This window comes from Mastigoproctus giganteus, chromosome 8 (assembly GCF_048544385.1).
Source record: "Mastigoproctus giganteus isolate SK-2022 chromosome 8, ASM4854438v1, whole genome shotgun sequence".
Classification (NCBI taxonomy): domain Eukaryota; kingdom Metazoa; phylum Arthropoda; class Arachnida; order Uropygi; family Thelyphonidae; genus Mastigoproctus; species Mastigoproctus giganteus.
Genome location: NC_143582.1, coordinates 162,066,107 through 162,086,382, shown reverse-complemented (window position 1 = coordinate 162,086,382; position 20,276 = coordinate 162,066,107). Strand labels below are relative to the sequence as shown.

At 36.0% G+C, this 20,276-nt stretch overlaps 1 protein-coding gene across 1 annotated transcript in view; it reads left to right on the top strand.

Moving 5' to 3' along the window:
* The window catches only part of cutlet (chromosome transmission fidelity protein 18 homolog), a 404,162-nt gene that overhangs the window by 358,631 nt on the left and 25,255 nt on the right, over positions 1–20,276 (top strand). The window lies entirely within an intron of this gene.

Here is a 20,276-nt window from a genome sequence, read left to right as displayed (position 1 = left end):
TCTCTTTCTGTGGCATACTTGTTCATCATTACTTTTGTTTTAGCCATATTCATCTTTAGTCCAAAATCCTTACTAGCTGTGCATAACTGATTAAGATTTTCCTCTAATTCTTTGGGATCATGGCTTATGACCACAATGTCATCTGCAAATCGCAAATGGTTTAGGTACTCTCCGTTCACATTGACTCCTTTCTGCGACCAGTCTAATCTTCTGAAAGCTTCCTCAAGGGCAGCAGTAAACAGCTTAGGAGATATTGTGTCTCCTTGTCGAACTCCTTTCTCAATTTTAAATTTCCTACTGTCTTTGTCTAGTCTAATAAAGGAGGTAGCACTCTCGTATATTTTCTTCAAAATCATAATATATGGGGTATCAATGCCTTGTCTTTCCAGTGCCCGAAACATTGCCTTATGCTGTATGGAGTCAAATGCCTTTTCATAATCCACAAATGCCAGGCATAATGGTGTTTTATATTCATTTGCTTTCTCCATTAGCTGTGATATTACGTGAAGGTGATCCATAGTTGAGAATCCTGTCCTAAAGCCAGCTTGCTCTTTCGGTTGATTCTCATCCAGTATTCTTTCTAATCTGTTAGTAATGACCCTTGTGAACAACTTGTAGATGTGGGATAACAAGCTAATTGGTCTATAATTTCCAATTTCTGATTTATCTCCTTTCTTATGCAGCAAAACTATGATTGCATTATTCCACTGCTTAGGCGTCACACCTTTTCTAATGCACTTTGTGAAGAGCCTTGCCAGTTTTTGTGTTATGTCTCTTCCTCCCAATTTTAACAACTCTACAGTAACTTCATCTTCCCCCGGGACTTTCTGATTCTTCATTTTCTTCAATGCATGTTCTACCTCATCAGGAAGAATATTGGGTATGTCGTATGTGTTGCTACTTTGCAATCCATCTTCCCCACTGCTGGCATCATTCCCCTGCTCCTTGTATAATTCTCTATAGTAGTCTTCTGCTATTTGAATTATGCCTTCTCTGCTGTTTATAAGTATACCATCGCTATTCTTCAGTTTCAGTATCATTTGTCTTTCTGTATTACTGCTCATGGCTGCTGATTTAAATCCTTTGTTTTCCCTTAATGCTTGTTCTACTTTTCTTGTGTTAAATCTTCTTATGTCCTCTCTGAGTCTCTTTCTAATGGCTTTGCATAACTCAGTATACTCAATTTTCTCCCTGTCAGTGTTTTTCTTGCTTTTCATTTGTCGTCTTCGGTTCATCATGACAAGTGTTTCTTGACTAATTTTTTCTTCTTTGGATTTCTTTTTCCCTATAGGTTTCTTGGGCTTTATCACTTTCAAAAAGTTGTAATATTCCTCGTCGATATCTTGGTCCTCGGCAGTCTGCAGAAGCTCATACTTGTTCTTAAGTTCCAGTACATACTGCTTTTTCTCCTCTTCTGTTATCTCAAAGACCTTTGTATTATTTACTCGAGTCAGTTTTTTCCTTTCCTTTCCTACATCTATATCAAGTGTACATCTTACCATTCTGTGATCACTTCCAACATTTACCTTATTTAGGACGGTGACATCATTCACAATATATCTTCTATTAGTGAGGATGAAGTCGATTTCATTAGTAGTTAATCCATTTGGACTCTTCCATGTCCACTTTCTGTTCACCCTTTTCTTGAAAAAAGTGTTCATTACTGACAGTCCTTGAGATTCTGCAAATTCCACAAGTCTTTCGCCTCTTTCATTTCTTTCACCAATTCCAAAATTTCCTATAGTTCCCCTTTCTGTGCTGTTTTGTCTTTTTCCAACCTTAGCATTGAAGTCTCCCATAATAATAGTGTAGTGGGTTTTCTGCTCATCTAGAAGACTCTCAATTTCAGTGTACATTTCTTCAACCTCTTCATCATCATGGCTCGATGTTGGTGCATAAATCATTATAATCTTTAGCTTGTATCTCTTAGAAATCTTTAGTATTAGTCTTGACACTCTTGGTGATGTACTTTTGAATTCCAAAATGTTGTTTTTAAAATCTTTATGGACCAGAAACCCAATTCCACCTTCACTCCTTTCACTGTTTCCATTGGTGTACAGCAGATTTCCACTTGATAGACTTATAAGTGATTCATTTCTTCTTCTTGTTTCAGCCAAACCGATGATATTCCAATTCACATTTTCTAATTCCTTTTCCAGCTCTAATATCCTGTCTTCACCGGTGAGGGTTCTTACGTTATAACAGGCCAAGTTCAGTTTCCGTGCATGGCAGCCTGGTCGTACCCAGAGATTCTTAGCACCCTCTGCTTCCACTCTAATCCTCTCGCTGCCGTAAGAGGGAGAGTGAAAGCTGCTGGGGACTGAGGGCCATTTGTTTCGTCGTGCTTTCATATTGCTGGAGGGGTTGGTCTTTTCCTCTTCATGCTGACCAGGCATCTTGAAGAGAACCACTCTACATGTTCGTTGCCACCTAAGTGACGTAACAGGGCTTACCATCGAGAAGGTGTGCATGAGTGGATTTTAGGGAGGCAGGCCAACTGGACTTCTCCTAAATCTTCTGTAATAGAGAGATATTGGATCCATCAGTGTTTTAGGCTGAGTGTCTGATAACACACAGGATACCTGTTCCCCTCTAAGCCCCAATATGCCTTTACCTCTTTCTAATCTTCTGTTATTGCTCATAAAGCATTTATAGGTTTATCCCTGGCCTTATTTTTAAGGAATGAGAGAAAGCTGAATTGAGCTCACCCCCCACCCCCACCCTCTCTCTCTCTCTCTCTCTCTCTCTCTCTCTCTCTCTCTCTCTCTCATCTGGGAGATTCAATGACATTGCATTTTCTTCAAGATAGGAATTATTACTTCTCTGGAAATTTTTCATCACTCAACCTTCTTTGTAACTGGTTTTTTTTTTTTTTTTTAAATACTGGGATATAGTTTATCCTTTGTTCCTCCCCAGTGTAGTTCATTAACTCTGCATTCCTTTTAAAGGCCTTTTATCAAATTCTTGCCCCCACAATTATATGCTATGCTTCTGTGTTTATATTATTACTTCATTTATTTCTTTACTGTTGTAAGGTTATTCTAGATATTCTTTCCACCTTATAGGAGAAGTTTCAGGGAAGTGAATGACAAAAAAATACACATTATGAATTGATTATACAGAAAAAGCTTTGTTAAATGGCACACACAGGAACTAGGGAATGCTGACTTTTTTTTTTTTTTTTTTTTTTTGCAATCAAAAGACTTTCCTTTCTATCTTTAATTATCATCTCATTTGTTCTTTATGTTGTATTTCTGTTAACCTTTTGTGTAAGCTCCATCTGTTTTCCCTTTCTGTGTACCTTTGTGCATATATCTTTCTTTCATACATTTCTGTTTTGCTTCTCTGTGTTATCTGATTATTCTGTTTCTTAGTTCTCTGTATTTATTCCTTCATTCATTACTGAATTTTCCTCTTCCTTCTCTTATATATTATTCAATATATTCTGTGTTCATTCATTGTTTTCTGCTTTTTATTTTAACTCTGATTAATTTCTCATTGCTACATTGCATACCTCTTTAATGGTTTCCCATTCCTGTTCATCATTAGTTGTCCCCTTTTTGTCCCAGTGATTCATTCATTTATTCTTCATCTTGTTTTCTAGATTTTGGGTTTTCATTTTTTTCATAGACTCCTTTTGAGATCCAAGCTGGAAAAATATGATGTCCTTGAGCAAAATAAAACTTGGGACTCTGTAAGACTTTGAATGTCTAATGATATGTCAATGGATGCACTGCTGATTCAAGTTCCAGATACAAATTGTCATGCAACCTATATTTTGCAATAAAGATAGATAGAACCAGAATATGTATGCCTGAGGCTCCAGTTAGCAGTATAACTAGCCATTTGTTGGTTCTCAAGGGAACTAATGTCATTTTATAGGTGCTAGTAATATCAAACCATATGAACTGAGGACTTGGTCAAAAAGTACAAAAGGTCATGCTGAAAAAATGCCATGAATTAAGGCAAGGAAAATGTAATTTTGTTTGCATTTCTGCTTAGACATGAAAGGAGGGATATTATGATACAATCCTTGTTGATTAAATCCAGGTTTGATGACACCTCAGGCTTTTATGGTCTTCTCCAGTAGCAGGGTTTTTTTTTTTTTTTTTTTTTGCATTAGCATTAGTAGAGGCATATGATGCAAGAAAGCAAGCTTATGCAGCATCAGAAAAAAAAAAAAACCTTCCACTTCATCCCTCCGTTCATTCAAAATACCTGTCCAGCTGAGCCTTAAATTTATTTAGGCTATCAACTTCCACAACAAGGGATGGAAGTCTGTTCCACCAACCAACTACCCGCTGCCCTTCTCTGTACTCATTCCAGCAGCTCTACATCCTTTTTGAAATGAGACCTCCAGACCTGTATACAGTACTCAAGGTGTGGCCTGATCATTGCCTTATACAAGGGAATAATCACCTCCCTATCCCTGCTAGAAAAATTCCTGTATATCATTGATAAGACACCATGCGCTACTCTTGCCGCCTGTCTGCACTGCTCAGAGAACTTCATATCTGCCTGCACAACTACCCCCAGGTCCTTTTCATTCTCTACCACTATCAGTGTAGTACCACAGAGTTGATACGTTGCTCTGAGGTTGCTGTTTCCCCTATGTAGTACTTTACATTTGTCAATGTTAAACTTCATTTGCCACCTCTCAGCCCATCTGCTCAACCTTTCCATTGATGAATACATATGAATAAAGGAAACACAAGAGTTCTTTACAATGTTAAAGTGACTTTAAAGGTTCAGAAAAACTGAGGATAGATATGTGTAATTGGCTTGGCATAGGTGCTCAAGTTACACTTCACTCATCTTAGTGGATTAAGTGAAAGATTTTCAGTATCCATGAGTGAAATGTTGCCTTGAAACCCCAGCAGATGATTGATCTTTATATATAACATGCTTCAGTAATTATAGGGGATATTTCAGAAAAGTGAATAACAAACAAATGCACATTATGAATTGATTATACTGAAAAAGCTTTGTTATCTGGCACAAACACGGACTAGGGCATCTGATTATCTGAATTTTTCAGTTATCTGAGCATCCCACCAATCAAGAGAAAAACCAAAGGATCACAATACTAAAACTAAAATTCTGGATATATGCCAATGTAAACCATACCATAAACAACAAGCAATATGCATAGGACAGTCAACACGAGTAAAATTTCATCTTATTTTATTGAAAAAAAAAAACGTTTTTAATAATATATTGCTTGATAGCAGGTACCACCAGGGAAAGCGATTTTTTTTTTTATTTTTTTTTATGAAAACTCCAAACATGAAAGGTATTAGAACCTATATTGATTAGTATTGCTTGTCGGTTGAAGGTTAAGATGAAAGAAGATACTTTCATCTTCTTTCTTCTGTTGATATTAAACTTAAATTTTTGTAGGTTGTAATTTTCAGGAAATACATGTGAAGGAAGGTTGTTCCAGAAAACAGAAGTTGAAGGGATAAATGAAGAAGAAAAGTTGGTTCTGTGAGTTTGAAGGTAGACAGTAAATGGATGTTGACTGGTTGCAGCACATGTGGAATGGAAAGGGGTGGGGGGAATTATAGAACCTAATTCAGAAGCACAATGTCCATGGAAGTATCTGTAGGAAAGACATGCTGCAGAAATGGGACGTCTATGAGACAGTGTGTGTGTAGAGACTTTGTAAGAGATGGGTCGTTAATTAACCTAATGGCCTTCTTTTAAATGGAGTCCAGAAGCCTGAGAGAGGTTACAGGGACCCCGTTCAAATTTGGAAACAATATCCATGGTAGGGAGGATTGCAGAATTGTACAGAGTGAGTAGCAGTTTAGGAGAAAAGTAACACCAAGTGCAAAAGAGAAAACTCAGTTTTTTAGATGCAGAGGAAGCATTTTAGGGATATGTGATCTTGTCTAGAAATGATAAAGATCTGTAATCTTGTCTAGAAATCTGAGTATCATTGAAGATAAGTATAGGAGTAGAAGGATCATTTTGTAAGATATAAGACAGAACTGAGTTTTAGAAGGACGAAAATTAACTAAGTTATCTTTGCTCCATTGTAGAATTATCTGGAGATCAGCGTTTCAGAAATTGGTGGTGGATATTTGAGAAGTTGAAGCTGTTTTACAGGCAAGGTTTTTCAAACTGGAAAGTGGGGAATGCAATGTACTGTTATCAGCAAAACTATGGATAGGTTTCCATTCAATGGAAGAAAGTCATTAATATATAAGATTAAAAGAGTGGGAGGAAGAACTGAACCTTGGGGAATTCCATCACAACCAACATTAGTGAAAAGGTTAGAAAACAGAGAGCCATCTACCAACACAAGCAGTGAGCAGTCAGAGAAAAAACTGGATACCCAATTACAAAAAACAGTTTGCAATTCATAAGATGGAAGCTTATTTAGACAGTCTTTATGCCAAACACGAACAAAAGCCTTTGAAATGTCAAGAGCAACCGCTTGAGTTTCACCAAACTTTTTTATTGAATTTGTCCATAGATGGGGAACATAAGCCAGCATATCACAGTGGATTGACACTGACAGAATCCATATTGCAATCAGTGATCAGATGGAAGGTTTTGAGACAGCTTAGAAGTTGGTGATTAATGGATTTCTCTATTACTTTAGAAAGAATAGAAGTAAGGGTAATGGGACAATAATTGGTTGGGAGGTAATTATCTCCCTTTTTAGGAACTGGCTGGATTTAAGCAAATTTCCAAGCAGAAGGAAAAACACCAGTGGAATAAGAAAATGTAAAAGGCAACACAAAAGAGGAATAAGCTCAGGAGCACAGCTTTTGAGAACAAGTGGAGAAATACCATCAGGACCTCAGCTTTCTTGACATCAAGATTATTCAAAATTCTTCTGACATCCTTTTAATGGAAGACCAATGGAGGCATTAAGTGGAGTATACTGGGAACAGTAGGAGGTGGTTTACCGAGATCTTCAATACAAGAGTAAGAAAAAAGTTTTGGCCAATAGCTTTGGCAAGAGACCAGAATGATCAACTACAGTTTGGACAAGGAGCAAGTTGTTACTCTTAACCTGTTCAAAATCTAGTTTTGGACTGATTATGAACTGCTTTACAATTTTTTGAGCTTTCATGTAGGTAGAAAATTAACCAGGAGATTTGTATGTAAGCCAACTGCAATATGCAACATTCTTTACTGAACACCCTTAGCACATTTATTAGAAAACCAAGGTTTGGATAAAGGACAGTATTTTAAGGAGGATTTTGGAATAAAAGATTTTATCCCTTTAAGAATAATTTCACTGACACAATCTGAGCAAACATCGACATCAGAACACTTAAAACAGTAATCCAACTGAGGAAAGAAAAAACAGAAATCTCACAGATCATCCCATTTGCGTTCTTATAATGTCAAACAACACAAGGCTGGGAAAAACCGTGAAAAAAAGACTCCATTGGAGAAGAGACTGTTACAAATTGTGAACTGAGGTGCCTAGAGGACCACTCACCTTGATGACATACTTGGAAGAGTTGTTTGTGATAAAAGATCAGGTATTGGATGTGTGGTTAGGATTGTCTGATTGGTAAATGCACAATCTGTGTAAGGTCATTAGTAATTGCAAAAACCTCAGCATCTCAATCTGCTGGGTCCATGTGACTAGGAAACTGAAGCCGGCTGGAATTGCATACATTGAAATTGCAAAGGAAATTTACCTCACTGTTAGGAGAGTTGTAATCTGAGAAAGTCAAGCTTCAAACAGTTCCAAATGATTAGTAAAATTGGAAAATTGATAAAGGCAACAGATAAATTTAACAGAATGGGGTAAAGAGATTTCTAAACCAGAGATTCTAGATTACGGAGAATATCAGAACGGACATATGCACAAGTACCACTTTTGAAGCAAAATGAATTGTACAGCAAATAATTAGGACAACTGAGATGAACAATGGTTGAATCAACTGATTATTGGGATTCTGTAGGGTAGAGCAAGTGGGTCTTGGCAGACTGTAAGGGCGCCTCCGTAGCCTGGTGGGCAGGAGCAGCAGTGCGTAGCACACGCTTCTTGATTAGACCGGGGTTCGAGCCCATGCCCACCAAATACGGAGGATGCGGAAAGGTCAGGGAATGACCACCGCATATCCCCGGAGCAATATGGCCCTAGTTGCTAATGTTCCTAAAAACCAAATAACAGCAGACTGTAAGTGGAAATGAACTAATTGACATTGGAACTAAGATCACATATATTTGTGAAATAATAAGTGTTTGTGAGGTTGAGATCTTTTTGCAGATGGTTTATTCTGTTAGTCTGACTATTCATGATCGATTCAGTAATAAAGAAAAGGTGAAAAAAGGTGAGGATATATTATAATGTGAAAAGATGTGGCATACACACAGCAAGAAGACACCCAGCTTCTTGACATAATGTGGCATCAACAATAACTCCACATACATACTGTTCAGACTTCCTCCAGTTACTATCTGGAAGAGTAGAGGCAGTGAGATTATATACTAGCTGATCTATCCTAGAGAGTTATTGATAGGGTTTGTCTGGTTGCCTATCTAGTAGCCAGCCTGTGAACACTGTTTTATAGCTTTACCCTCAAAATGTAAGGAAGATTGAATCTCACCATGTTTGCCCATTATAACCTCAAATGCTATCAATCATACATACTGCATGATGGAAGAGACAGGAGTTGCCAGAGCTTTATTCTGGCAACTCCTGAACATGGGATTCACCACTTCAGGCCTCCAGTAAGCAAAGTGGTGGTATTGTACCAGTCGATAAGAGTCATCTACCACCTAGTAATGCCTGGTAACACAGGCAGCATTACTCTGTGTGGTGTGGATGCCATACCTTGACTCCACTTACACCTGGATGGTCACCTCCAGTATACTAGGTACCGTATTTCAGGACTTGAATACAAGTTAGTAACCCTGGGTTTTACCCAGGGTTACTAACAGTCCCACCATCGTGAAGGTGCAAGCAGAGGATTTGGTTGTTGCAGAACAACCAGACTTCAATGAAATTCATTATCATCTGAATAGTTCCAGAAGCATTTTAGACTCCCAGGGATATACCCTAGCTTGTCATACCTGAGAGAATGTCTGTGACAAGCCTTAAAATCCAATTTGATATGTTTGGAGTTTAATTTGACGTGTGTGATACACAAAGAAATAATCATACATTATACTGAATATAACTTCCTTCATAATCTTTATTTCATAAGCAAGTGTTTTGATAATAAAGAGAAATGAAAATATGGTATCATAATACAGTGTTCAAAAAATTTTTATTATTAGAAAAGTCCATAACTTTGGAACAGAATTTACAGTCCTTAGCATTTCAAGTGAAATTGAAGGGATTGCTCCAATTATTTCTTGTCTTTGTGAATACCTTATGCTTGATATACTCCATAAGAAAAAAATTGAGCACAGTTATGTCAGATGATGGAGGCAACCATTCAGTCAGTCCATCACAACTAACCATTGAGAAATGACATCAAGAGTGTTACATACAGTAGAATACCAATGAGGCAGGGCTCCATCCATTGGAAGAAAAACATTTAGCTGATATTGCTCCAATTGTGGAAGCACTTATTCTCTAAAATGTCAAGATAGATTGTTCCATTAAATTACTTCTTTTTTAAAAGGAAAAAAAATGGACTAATAATCTGATCACAAGGCCTGCACCACATATTTACATGTTGATGTTCAGGTTATCACATTTTTTTCATGCACTGCATGTGAGTTTTCAGACACCTATACACAAACATTGTGCTGATTTTCATGTCCTGAAATATGAAAAGGTCCTTCATCAGAAAAGCACATTTTTTGTAAATCATAAACGTGAACTCCACTAGCACTAACCAACTATTGTGTAATGAACGGTATTTTATTATGGAGAGTCCATCATAAAGCGATTTAATCATACAGTGAATCCATCATAAAGCAGGTGTCCATTGTTGTTATATTTTAAATTACAGGAGAAAACCTCATACCTCTTTATTATTATAATAATAGGACTTATTGGGCTTTATAAGTGAATACCTTATGCTTGATATTGTCCCTGTTGATTTGAATTGTGTTTATATATAATTGCACATATCTGCTAAAGATGGGAATATCCATGTCTTTTGATATTATTTGTAATCCATAATTTTAATTCTTACAATTCATATAAAGAAGATAACATTCCTCTTTTCTGTGTTAATGCTTACTTAGGTCATAGGTTTGAATAGTGTAATTGCATTTGACCAACTAGATGTCATTTTGAAGCAGCTACAAGTAGTAGACAGAAAATGACCAGTGTCTGAGTATGACTGAAAAATACATGATTGCTGTTGTGAAACTTTTACCATGGCTGTGGAATTTAATTTTTTTCTTGTTCTTCCTTCTTTTTTTTCTTTTTTTTTTTTATGTAAATAAGTGCCATTTACAGCAAAGTTAAACTTTCATGGTTAATCCTTTCTGTAAATTTCAAGCAGCTGTTTGAAATGAAAAACAAACAAAAAATAATATATATATATACAGTCAGTCCTCCTATAACACGTGTTTACGCAACACGAATTCGATCATACACGATTTATAAATAGGGGAACGATATCTTAGATAACACGAACCGAATTCGCTTATGCACGATTCGCCTTTGTGTTTACAAGAAATGGCAGTTGAACGCAGAATCACCCCAACTGAACGCAACACGATAGGAATGAAGATTGAAGATAGGAACTATATATTGAAACATAAATACATTCTGAAAATGTATTTATGTTTCTTATATCTGTGAAAGGGGAAACACATTTCACCATAATAACGTAAAAAACCAAACAATTCCAGCTATCGGTATAATTGCAAATGCAATTAGATCGAGTTTACTACCAGTTTATAACAGATTCCACTAGCAGAAACGCAACTGGAAATTGTTTTTATTGTTTTATGGTAGTAACCCCTAGAAATGTGCTTTAATAAAATGTGAGGTGTTAATAGTGTATCTCTGCCTTTACGGTATTGTTTATTCAGTTGCTACACGCATGCAGCTTTGTTTATGTGTATCAAGCGTGCCTCCTCGTTTTGTAATTGTGCTTTATTCCTTAAAAATGAGTAAAATACTTAAAAAGGTGTGAAAAGGAAAGCGTCCTGGTGAAGACACTGCAGATTCAGAGAGAAAAAGAAAAGCAATATTGATAAACAGGAGGACTGGGTCAAAAATTCTTACCCGGGAAAATTTATAGTGGCCTCATACTATGGTTTATGGCCAAAATCACACTGGCCTCCAGCCCACCAGAGTTTCCCCGGTAAGGCTTATGGCCAGTCCGCCTCTGTCGATAGAGAAAAAATATGAAATTGTGAAGCGCTTTGAGCGAAATGAAACACCATGTGATATTGCACGTGCTACAGGCCTAAATGAGGCAACGCCAAGAATTAGAAAGAACGCAGAGAAAATAAAAACAACTTTCATAGCAGGAACAACTCAAAGTATAATTAAAATCCATTAGATTAAGACACAAAGAATTGGAAGAGATGGAACGGCTGTCATCTGTTTGGATAGAAAATCAAACAAAAAACAAGTTTGCTTACAATAGAAGCAAAAGCAGTAGCAATATTTTATTACGTAATAGTCGTAATAAAATACGTAAGTATTTTGTTACGATTATTTATTGTTTGGTAATGTTTTGGTTACAAATGTGTGTTCAATCTTGGGTGGTCGACACCTAACCCTATTTTTCCCATAGGGCTTGTTGTTTATATTGCACGATTTTGTATTGCACGAGGGTTTCTAGGAACACAACGATCATGCTATACGAGGACTGACTGTATATATATATATATATATATTATTATTATTATTATTATTATTAATTTCTGTATACACAACTATATATTGAAATAAATAATGTATAACAAAAAAAAAAAAAAAAATTTTCAGGTCATTAGAACTGTTCAGTTCAAATGTAGAAGTATCTGATAAATTTTTTGGAAAAATCTGAATATGTGATGCCACTGACTGCTAGGGAAATTTTAGTTTCCATTATGTGGCCATTGACCTCAGTGACTTTCACTGTGACACCCACCTGTCCATCAGTTTTGTAGCTCAGAGTTTTGTTTTCATTGTTCCTGACACTTCAGTGACAAAGAAGATTGTTTTAAGTGAATTGAGCAATTTCCAGTAAAAATAAAAATAAAAAATTCTTGTATGAAGAAAACTGAATTTATTTAAAACACGAGTGTGTTCAAAAGGAGAAGAAGAAGCTGTGATTATATAAGGTTTTTTTTTTGTTTGCTTGCTTTTTAGTGATGCTTTAAAAAGCATTATTCTGAAAAAATAAGTGATTAGAATCACTTATATTTTGCAGAATAATGTTTAACAGTGAATAAAAAAAACATGATTATCCAATAATTTTTTTTTTTTTTTTTTTTTTTGTTGGTTTGCTTTTCACTTTCCCTTTAATTTTGGTTATTTTATTTATTTATTTTGCAATGCTGGGTTTATCCCAATGGACAGCTGGTCAAATTCTGTTGCCATGACAATGCAGTCATGTCAGACAGGAAAGTGCAACTGATCACCTCCAGTTGGAATGTTAAGCTCATGCACCACTTAAAAATTTTTCCTGACTCAAAGGGGTGCTCCACAGAAAAATAAAAGTTAAAAGCTAGGTTTCCTCTTTTATCATTGGTGAAAATTTGACACTTAATCATTTTGTCATTGTTGACCCAGTGGGTTGTAAGAATTTGCTGTAAAACATGGCTATAACATGTGAGGATGAACCAACTCCAAAGAAAGGAATGAAGCACACTTGACTTTCACACATAGCTCAATTTGAAATTTTCACACAGCTCAATTTGAAATTAGTTACTGCTCAGAAATTTTTTTTAACAGTGCCTCAAGAGAATACCCTGCTCAAGAGATACTGAGGAACAAAAGTTAAAACTTCAGTATACTCTTATGGCAGTAAAAATTTGACACCATTACTTTGCTGTTGGCAATGTGGGGTGCAAAAAAAAAAAAAGCCATGAAACGCAGGCAAAACACATGCAAAGAATGAGCAGCAATTGCAGGAATTTTCAGAATAAGTTCTAACAGTAGGAAACTAAGGAAACCTGGCTGTAGTAGATATAGCAGCAGAAAAAGCTCTAATGTAGGTAAATTCAGGTTCCATTTGGTAATTTAATGACTATAGTTAATGCCTTCAGTAAATAAAAAAAAAATAAAAAAAAAAAGAAACATTTACTGAAACAGCCTATAAAATTGCATGAAAAAATTACTATCAGCCAACGATGCTTTGATAGTAGTAGTAGTAGTAGTAGTGGCATGTGATGCAAGAAAGCAAGTGTATGAGCTTATGCAGCATCAGCCAAAAAAAAAAAAAAAAAAAATCACACCATTCCCTCCAAATGCCTGTCCAGTTCCTCCTTAAATTTATTCAACCTATCAACTTCCACAACGACAGATGGAAGTTTGTTCCAGCAATTAACCACCCGCTGGCTAAAGGAAAATTTCCGCACATCTATTCTACATCTGTCTTTTCTTAATTTGAATTTATGCCCCCTTAGATTCGTAATCTGAACAAGTGGAAGGATCCCATCAGAATTCAGCGTGCTCAACCCATTCAAGGCCTTATATACCTCAATCAGATCACCGCGCAGGTGCCTAGTCTCCAGCCACTGCAATTTGCAGAACTTAAGCCTCTCTTGGTAAGAGGATCCCTTCATTCCCCTCACCAATCTTGTTGCCCTTCTCTGTACACGCTCAAGTAAATCTACATCCTTCCTAAAATGAGGCCTCCAGACCTGTACGCAGTACTCAAGCCGTGGCCTGACCATTGCCTTATACAGAGGGATAATCACCTCCTTTTCCCTGCTAGCAAAATTCCTATATATCATTGACAAAACCCCATGACCTGCCCTGGCAGCCTGTCTGCATTGCTCAGAAAACTTCATATTTGCCTGCACAATTACTCCCAGGTCTTTTTCATTTTCTACCACCTTAAGTGTAGTACCACATAGTTGGTACGTTTCTCTGGGGTTACTTCTACCCATATGTAGTACTTTGCATTTGTCAAGGTTAAACTTCAGTTGCCACTTCTTAGCCCATCTGCCCAAATTATCTAGATCCTGTTGCAGTAGCACACTGCCATTACTATCATTAACAACCCTGCCAACCTTTGTATCATCTGCAAACTTCGACATTAAGCCTGATATACCTTCATCAATATCATTGATAAATACACAAAACAACAGTGGACCCAACACCGAACCCTGTGGGACTCCACTAATAACATTAGTCCACGAAGAGCAGCACCCATTGATTACCACCCTCTGTCTTCTAGCACTTAACCATCCTTTTATCCATTGTAGCAACTTACCCTTAATACCATTCTGCTCCAATTTGTACAATAGTCTTCCATGCGCAACAGTGTCAAAAGCTTTCCTGAAATCCAAATATATGATATCAAAATTATTTTTCGCATCCAGTTCCTTTGTAACCACATCATAATATCCTATCAAATTTGTCAGACAAGACTTTCCCTTAACAAACCCATGCTGTGTCTGAATTATTGCTGCAGTCTTGTCTAGATGATCCTGCAATGCATCCTTAACCAGCGACTCCATTATTTTACCCGGAACAGAAGTTAAACTAACTGGTCTGTAGTTACTCGTGTCACCCTTCGATCCCCCTTTGTGAATTGGGGATACATTTGCACATCTCCAGTCTGTGGGAACCTCCCCTGAGTCCAAGGATGCTCTCATAATTATGGCTAAGGGTTTGCTTAGTTGCCTTGCCGCCTCCTTTAATATAACTGGATAGATCCCATCCACCCCAGGTGCTTTTCTTACGTTTAACTTCAACAATTTCTCTTCCACTTTGCTCTCGGTTATTACAAAATCATTAAGTATCTTGCTACAATTTGATAACCTGCTGCCATTTTCAAACCTTAATAATTCCTCACGTGTGAATGTAGATGCAAAATACTCATTCAGTTTGTTTGCTATCTGAGCAGGATCATCAACAGTCGAACCATCGATGTCAAGTGGACCGATCAGATTCATCCCCTTCCTTTTAGAGTTTATATAAGTAAAGAAATCCTTGCTGTTTATTTTAGCATCTTTTGCCAAGGATTTCTCGTAATCTGCCTTCGCCTGCCGAACCTCCTTTGTGACCTGATTACAGATTAACTTATATCTGCCATATGCTTCTGAGTCGCTTGATAATTTATATGCATCCCATGCATTTTTCTTCTCTGTTACGAGTCTCATTAGTGACTACATGACAATAGACATGACATGTAGGTAAACCTCTCCAATGAGCCCATAATGCTTATCTAGTAATAATCTTTAATGAAGGAAAAGATTAGATGTAAAAATAAAATTACATCATTTTGTTGTTTGTTTAAAATGGTACCATGTTTAGCAGCATCACATATTTGGATTTTACAAAATTTTTATATCTTTTTTCATTTAACTTGGTTCAGTATTGAAAATGAAAGAAAAACTCCTAAAAAATGTTATAGTTTATCTGTTCCTTAAATGTACGAAACTTTTTTGTGTGTACATAAACCTTAATTTATGTGCACAGGCAAAACGCATGCAAAGAACTAGCAGCAATTTCAGGGATTTGCACAATAAGTTCTAGCAGTATGCTACTGGGGGTCACTAAGGGAACCTGTAAGTAGATATAGCAGGAGAAAAAGCTCCAATGGCAGGTAAATTCAGTTCCATATGGTCTTCCTTAAATGTACAAATTATTTTGTGTGCATAAATCTTAATTTATGTGCACAAAAAATTTGGTTTATTCCACACACCCAAGGTTAAATTTCACAGTTCTTCCTCTTTTGTAAACGTAATTAGAAAGAAAAGTGCTATGTTAGTCTCTGTTACCAAGTTTACTGAATGAATGGCTATCTAGAAGAAAGAAATGTCACCCTTTGATGGATAACAAATATTAAACAAATAATGTCCCAAAATATGGATACTGTCTCTGTAGAAGGTATGTACAATTATACATAAACAATGCAGTGTATGTTTTAACATACAGCTCATATACATTGAGCTGCACATTAAAACTGCAGTATCATGGTGACAAAAATGGAAGTCACTGATTTTTGTTATTACATGTGAGAAAGTGAATAGTTTTTTTTTTTTTAAATCCCCCAATGAAAAAGTACCTTTATGTGTGAAGCACGTTCACTGTGATTTTCTTTCTCAAATTAAGCACACACATATGTAGTGACCTGAGATGCACAGAACTGGCATTAATTACATTTTGTACCATGAATAATTTCTCTCTCTCTCTCTCTCTCTCTCTCTGTGTGTGTGTGTGTGTGTGTGTGTGTGTGTGTGTGTGTGTGTGTGTGTGTGTGTGTGTGTGTGTGTGTGTGTGTGTGTGTGTGACCGACCCTATATAAGACGTATATAGGGTTTCATATACACAATTCTTGGGAATGAACAAAATTTAAAGGTGTGATACACTGTGTAACAATACTAGCAAAGCTTTATTATAGCTGCATTCATTTTCATTATAATGACGTTTCCAGGTAGTTGGTTTTGGCAATCTTTTTGAAGTAGACAAGCAATTTACAAGTTATGGGACCCAATTCAAACATAAGATTTCATTGTAGATGTATTTTGAATTATTCTGGCTAAAATACGTATCAAACCCTGTATCACACTGGTCAGGGACTCGTAATATACATTGCATATTGAATAATCCATTAACAAATTAATGAGGATATACTGTAGCACCTGACACAATCTCCAAAAGAGGCAAGAAAATGTTAGTTTTGGCTAAATTAATAATCAGAATATCAGTAATTCTATGTATCTAGGAATAATTTTTAATGAAACAAAAGAGATGTCAAAATAAACAATAAAATACTTAAATTTGATGTTTGTTTAACTGGCTTCAAACAAGTTTTTAAATATACAAGTGGTATATTTAAAAAATGACTAAAAATATGTTTTCAATATAAAAAAAAAATGGATTTTTAACATTAGAGAAAAGCCTTGGGCATCAGTATTAGACATATTAATAATATACTGCTTCCACTGACTTTACAGAGTATTTTTATAATTTATAATTTTACACTGTTGTTTAAAAAAAAAAAAAAAAAAAAGGAAAAAAAAAAGTCCACTATCAATGCCTGCTGTTATATTTTTATCACACCTGGTTAATGATATAAGGCCAATAGGGGTTACCAGTCTTCAAGAAAAAATACAATTGTAATTTTGCCAGACTGGTGGGCAAAGTGCCTGCCTGGCAACCCAAAGGTTGCAGGTTTGAATTCCCGTCTCGGGCTTGGATCAGAGTACAAAATGCAAAAACCTTGCGAAGTGCAATATGGCCACAGAAGCCAATGTGCCAACAACTAACAAAAAAAAAAAAAAAAACCAATTGTAATTTTAATTCCTAATATCCAATAAGTACAGCTTTTAATATAAAATAATGAAAATTTTTGAAAATGCGACTGTAGGAATATAGGAAACTGTGAAATCCACCATTTGTGTCAGTAATCACATTTGTCTTTCTTTAAGAATCCATACAAAAAAGGATGAAAATTTTCTTTCTTAATACTGTTGCCTTTTCAATAAACTTCATTAATTAGAGCAAATTGCTCTTGCAAATTACAGCTATGCAGCTGATCATCATACGATTATTGTGTGAGCCAATAACCATTTTGACATCACTTTATAGCAGCTGAAAGTGAAGAGAAATAAAAATTCTTAGTATGGATACAGCTGAAAAGTGTATGCTTTATTAAACATGTGATTAGTGTTTTCCTTGAATGACTTACTGACATGCAGGTACAATAGATTTAATTCCACAATTTAATTCTGAGGTTTTTTGCTGCTCTTCTACATGCATATTAGTTGTGTAACTTGTCAGCTATGTGACAAGTTATAATGGTGGTGAAGTTAAAAGTTAGCAAGTATTTATTCCTCTGAAGCACATTCATTGATATTCTCTCTGTCTGATATTTTTTTTTTTTTTAATGAAAACCCTAAACACGAAAGGTATCAAAACCTATAGTACTTAGTACTGTGCATGGGTTGTGTATGGGGGGGAGGGGGGATGCTGGAAACTTTGCTCTAGAGACTAAACATAGGTTTCACCACTTCAAGCCTCCAATAAGCAAAGTGGTGGTATTTCACCGGTTGATGAAAGTCATCTACCACCTGCATGCATATAAAATTGACAGTACTGTATATGACAGCATAGCAAAAACAACATATTGATGATAACCAATTGAACTATTATTTACATTTTTGTTAACCACTAGTCCTATGTTTTAGTGTGCTGATGTAAATAAGTTCAGTTAGTGCTTAGTATTCATTTAAAAGCCTCCGTAGCCGAGTGGTCAGGAGCGGGAGTGCAGTAGCACACGCTCTTCGAGTAGACCTAGGTTCAAGCCCCTGACTGCTAAATACGGTCGATCTGCCAACCCACACTGGACCAGCATGGCAGATTATGGTCCATTTCCCTCGGCATGAATTGTTGAGGAGGCTTCCATCCTGCAGTGGGTTGATAATGGCTGCAGTTTAAATTCATTTAAATGTGCTTCTTCAGAAATACCCAGTGCCAGATTTAAGCAGTCTGAGGCCCTGACACACACACATACTGTGTTTTTTAAGGCCATGAAAATAAGGTTGTGGGGGCCCTAGACCAAAAGTGAGTGCATTGTTCTAGGTTCCTGCAACCTTGGGGCTCCTGAAGCAAGTGCAGCACTGTATCACAGTTATATCTCTTTCTCTAAAATCTGAAAAAAATTTCAAATCTAGCACCTCTCAATCCCTGAGGTGCTAGATCATAAAGGATTTACTCTATTCTGAAGTCATTTTTGTAATAAAGAAGAAAAAAGGTCTTACTCTATCAGAAAAAAATATGTTCTTTAAGGGTGTTATTATCCACTTCAGTGAAATATACACTTGCACTTTACACATCAGACTTAATTTATTCAGATTGTGCTGAGTAATGAAAAGTTCTCTTAATGGGACATAAGTAGTGTGGGCTCTGGAGGCTTCATCTGCAGAAAAACATTGAACTTCTTTAAAAGGTCAAAAACAGGTGACTTGTCTGATGATAATGGGAAATTATCATCAATATGCAGAGAGATTGTAAAAATGTAGGTTACATAGCTTTGCAACTAAGCACCTTAGGGAGAATCTCATTGCAGCATATACAGCACAGGGATGGGGGGGTGCAAAATAAATGATAGAATTTACACATTGAATTGGCTTTAACAAAAACAGTTGGAAAACTAATAGACTATACCTCATGAAGTTTGTATTTAATTTGCATATTATCAACAGGAATAGACTGGCTATCTGAGTGGTTAAAGGTCAATTGGGCAAATTTAAGTGGCAGCTGGATCAGTACCTCATGCTGGCAGTTGGAAGATATTACAAAGAAAGTAAACAGAATATATATATATACAGGATTCATGTATGTGTTGAAAGAATATTTCTGTGTATAATTAACAACAACATGCAAATCAAACACCAGGAATCAAGAAATGGGGGAGGAAATGCCATCTCTTATAACATAGATTAATCATATCATTAAACAGTCCTTTTCATTTCTCCAGCAGTTATGTAATCAGTTGTAACCAGTATTATGTAATTCTTTTTTCCCATTGCCATTGATGTTTAAGGAATACACTGATGCCATTTATTGGCTAAAAAGATGGTGGAGAACAACTTTCCATCAAGAAAAAAGCAGAGGATGCAGAACAACTTTCCATTGAGAAAAAAAGCAGATGGTGGAGAACAACTTTCTATTGAGAAAAAAGCAGTTGATTAGTTTAAATTTGGAAATCATGAAATCTAAACGGTAATAATTAATTTTAACATGAAATTCAAATTTTTTTCAGCACCCCCCCAAAAAAGGGCAGATTACAAATAGCCTAAACCTAAATATAAGTGAATGAGTAAACTCTGTGCCTTAGAATTGAAACACCCTATATACTGTAAATGTAAACTGATATAAAACTTAAAATTTATGGGGGGGGGATTTATAACTTGTGATTCATCAGCAAATGGAAAGAATTGGGAATCTCTGTCATCTGTAATATAATCATTGTCATAACCACTCTCCAAGACTACAGTTATACAAAAACACTAATTATACATAATATATACTTCAGGCACAAAAGGTTTGTGTGATCGAAACAGATAAATTTGCAACTGACATTTTTTATCTGCCGCTCTAAACCCAGAGATAGTTTTGTAAATATATAAATTTCAATAGAGGAAACTGATTATATTTACTCTCAGTTTAGTAATACCATCCCAACCACTATTATCTTAATGATCACCATTTAGGAAAT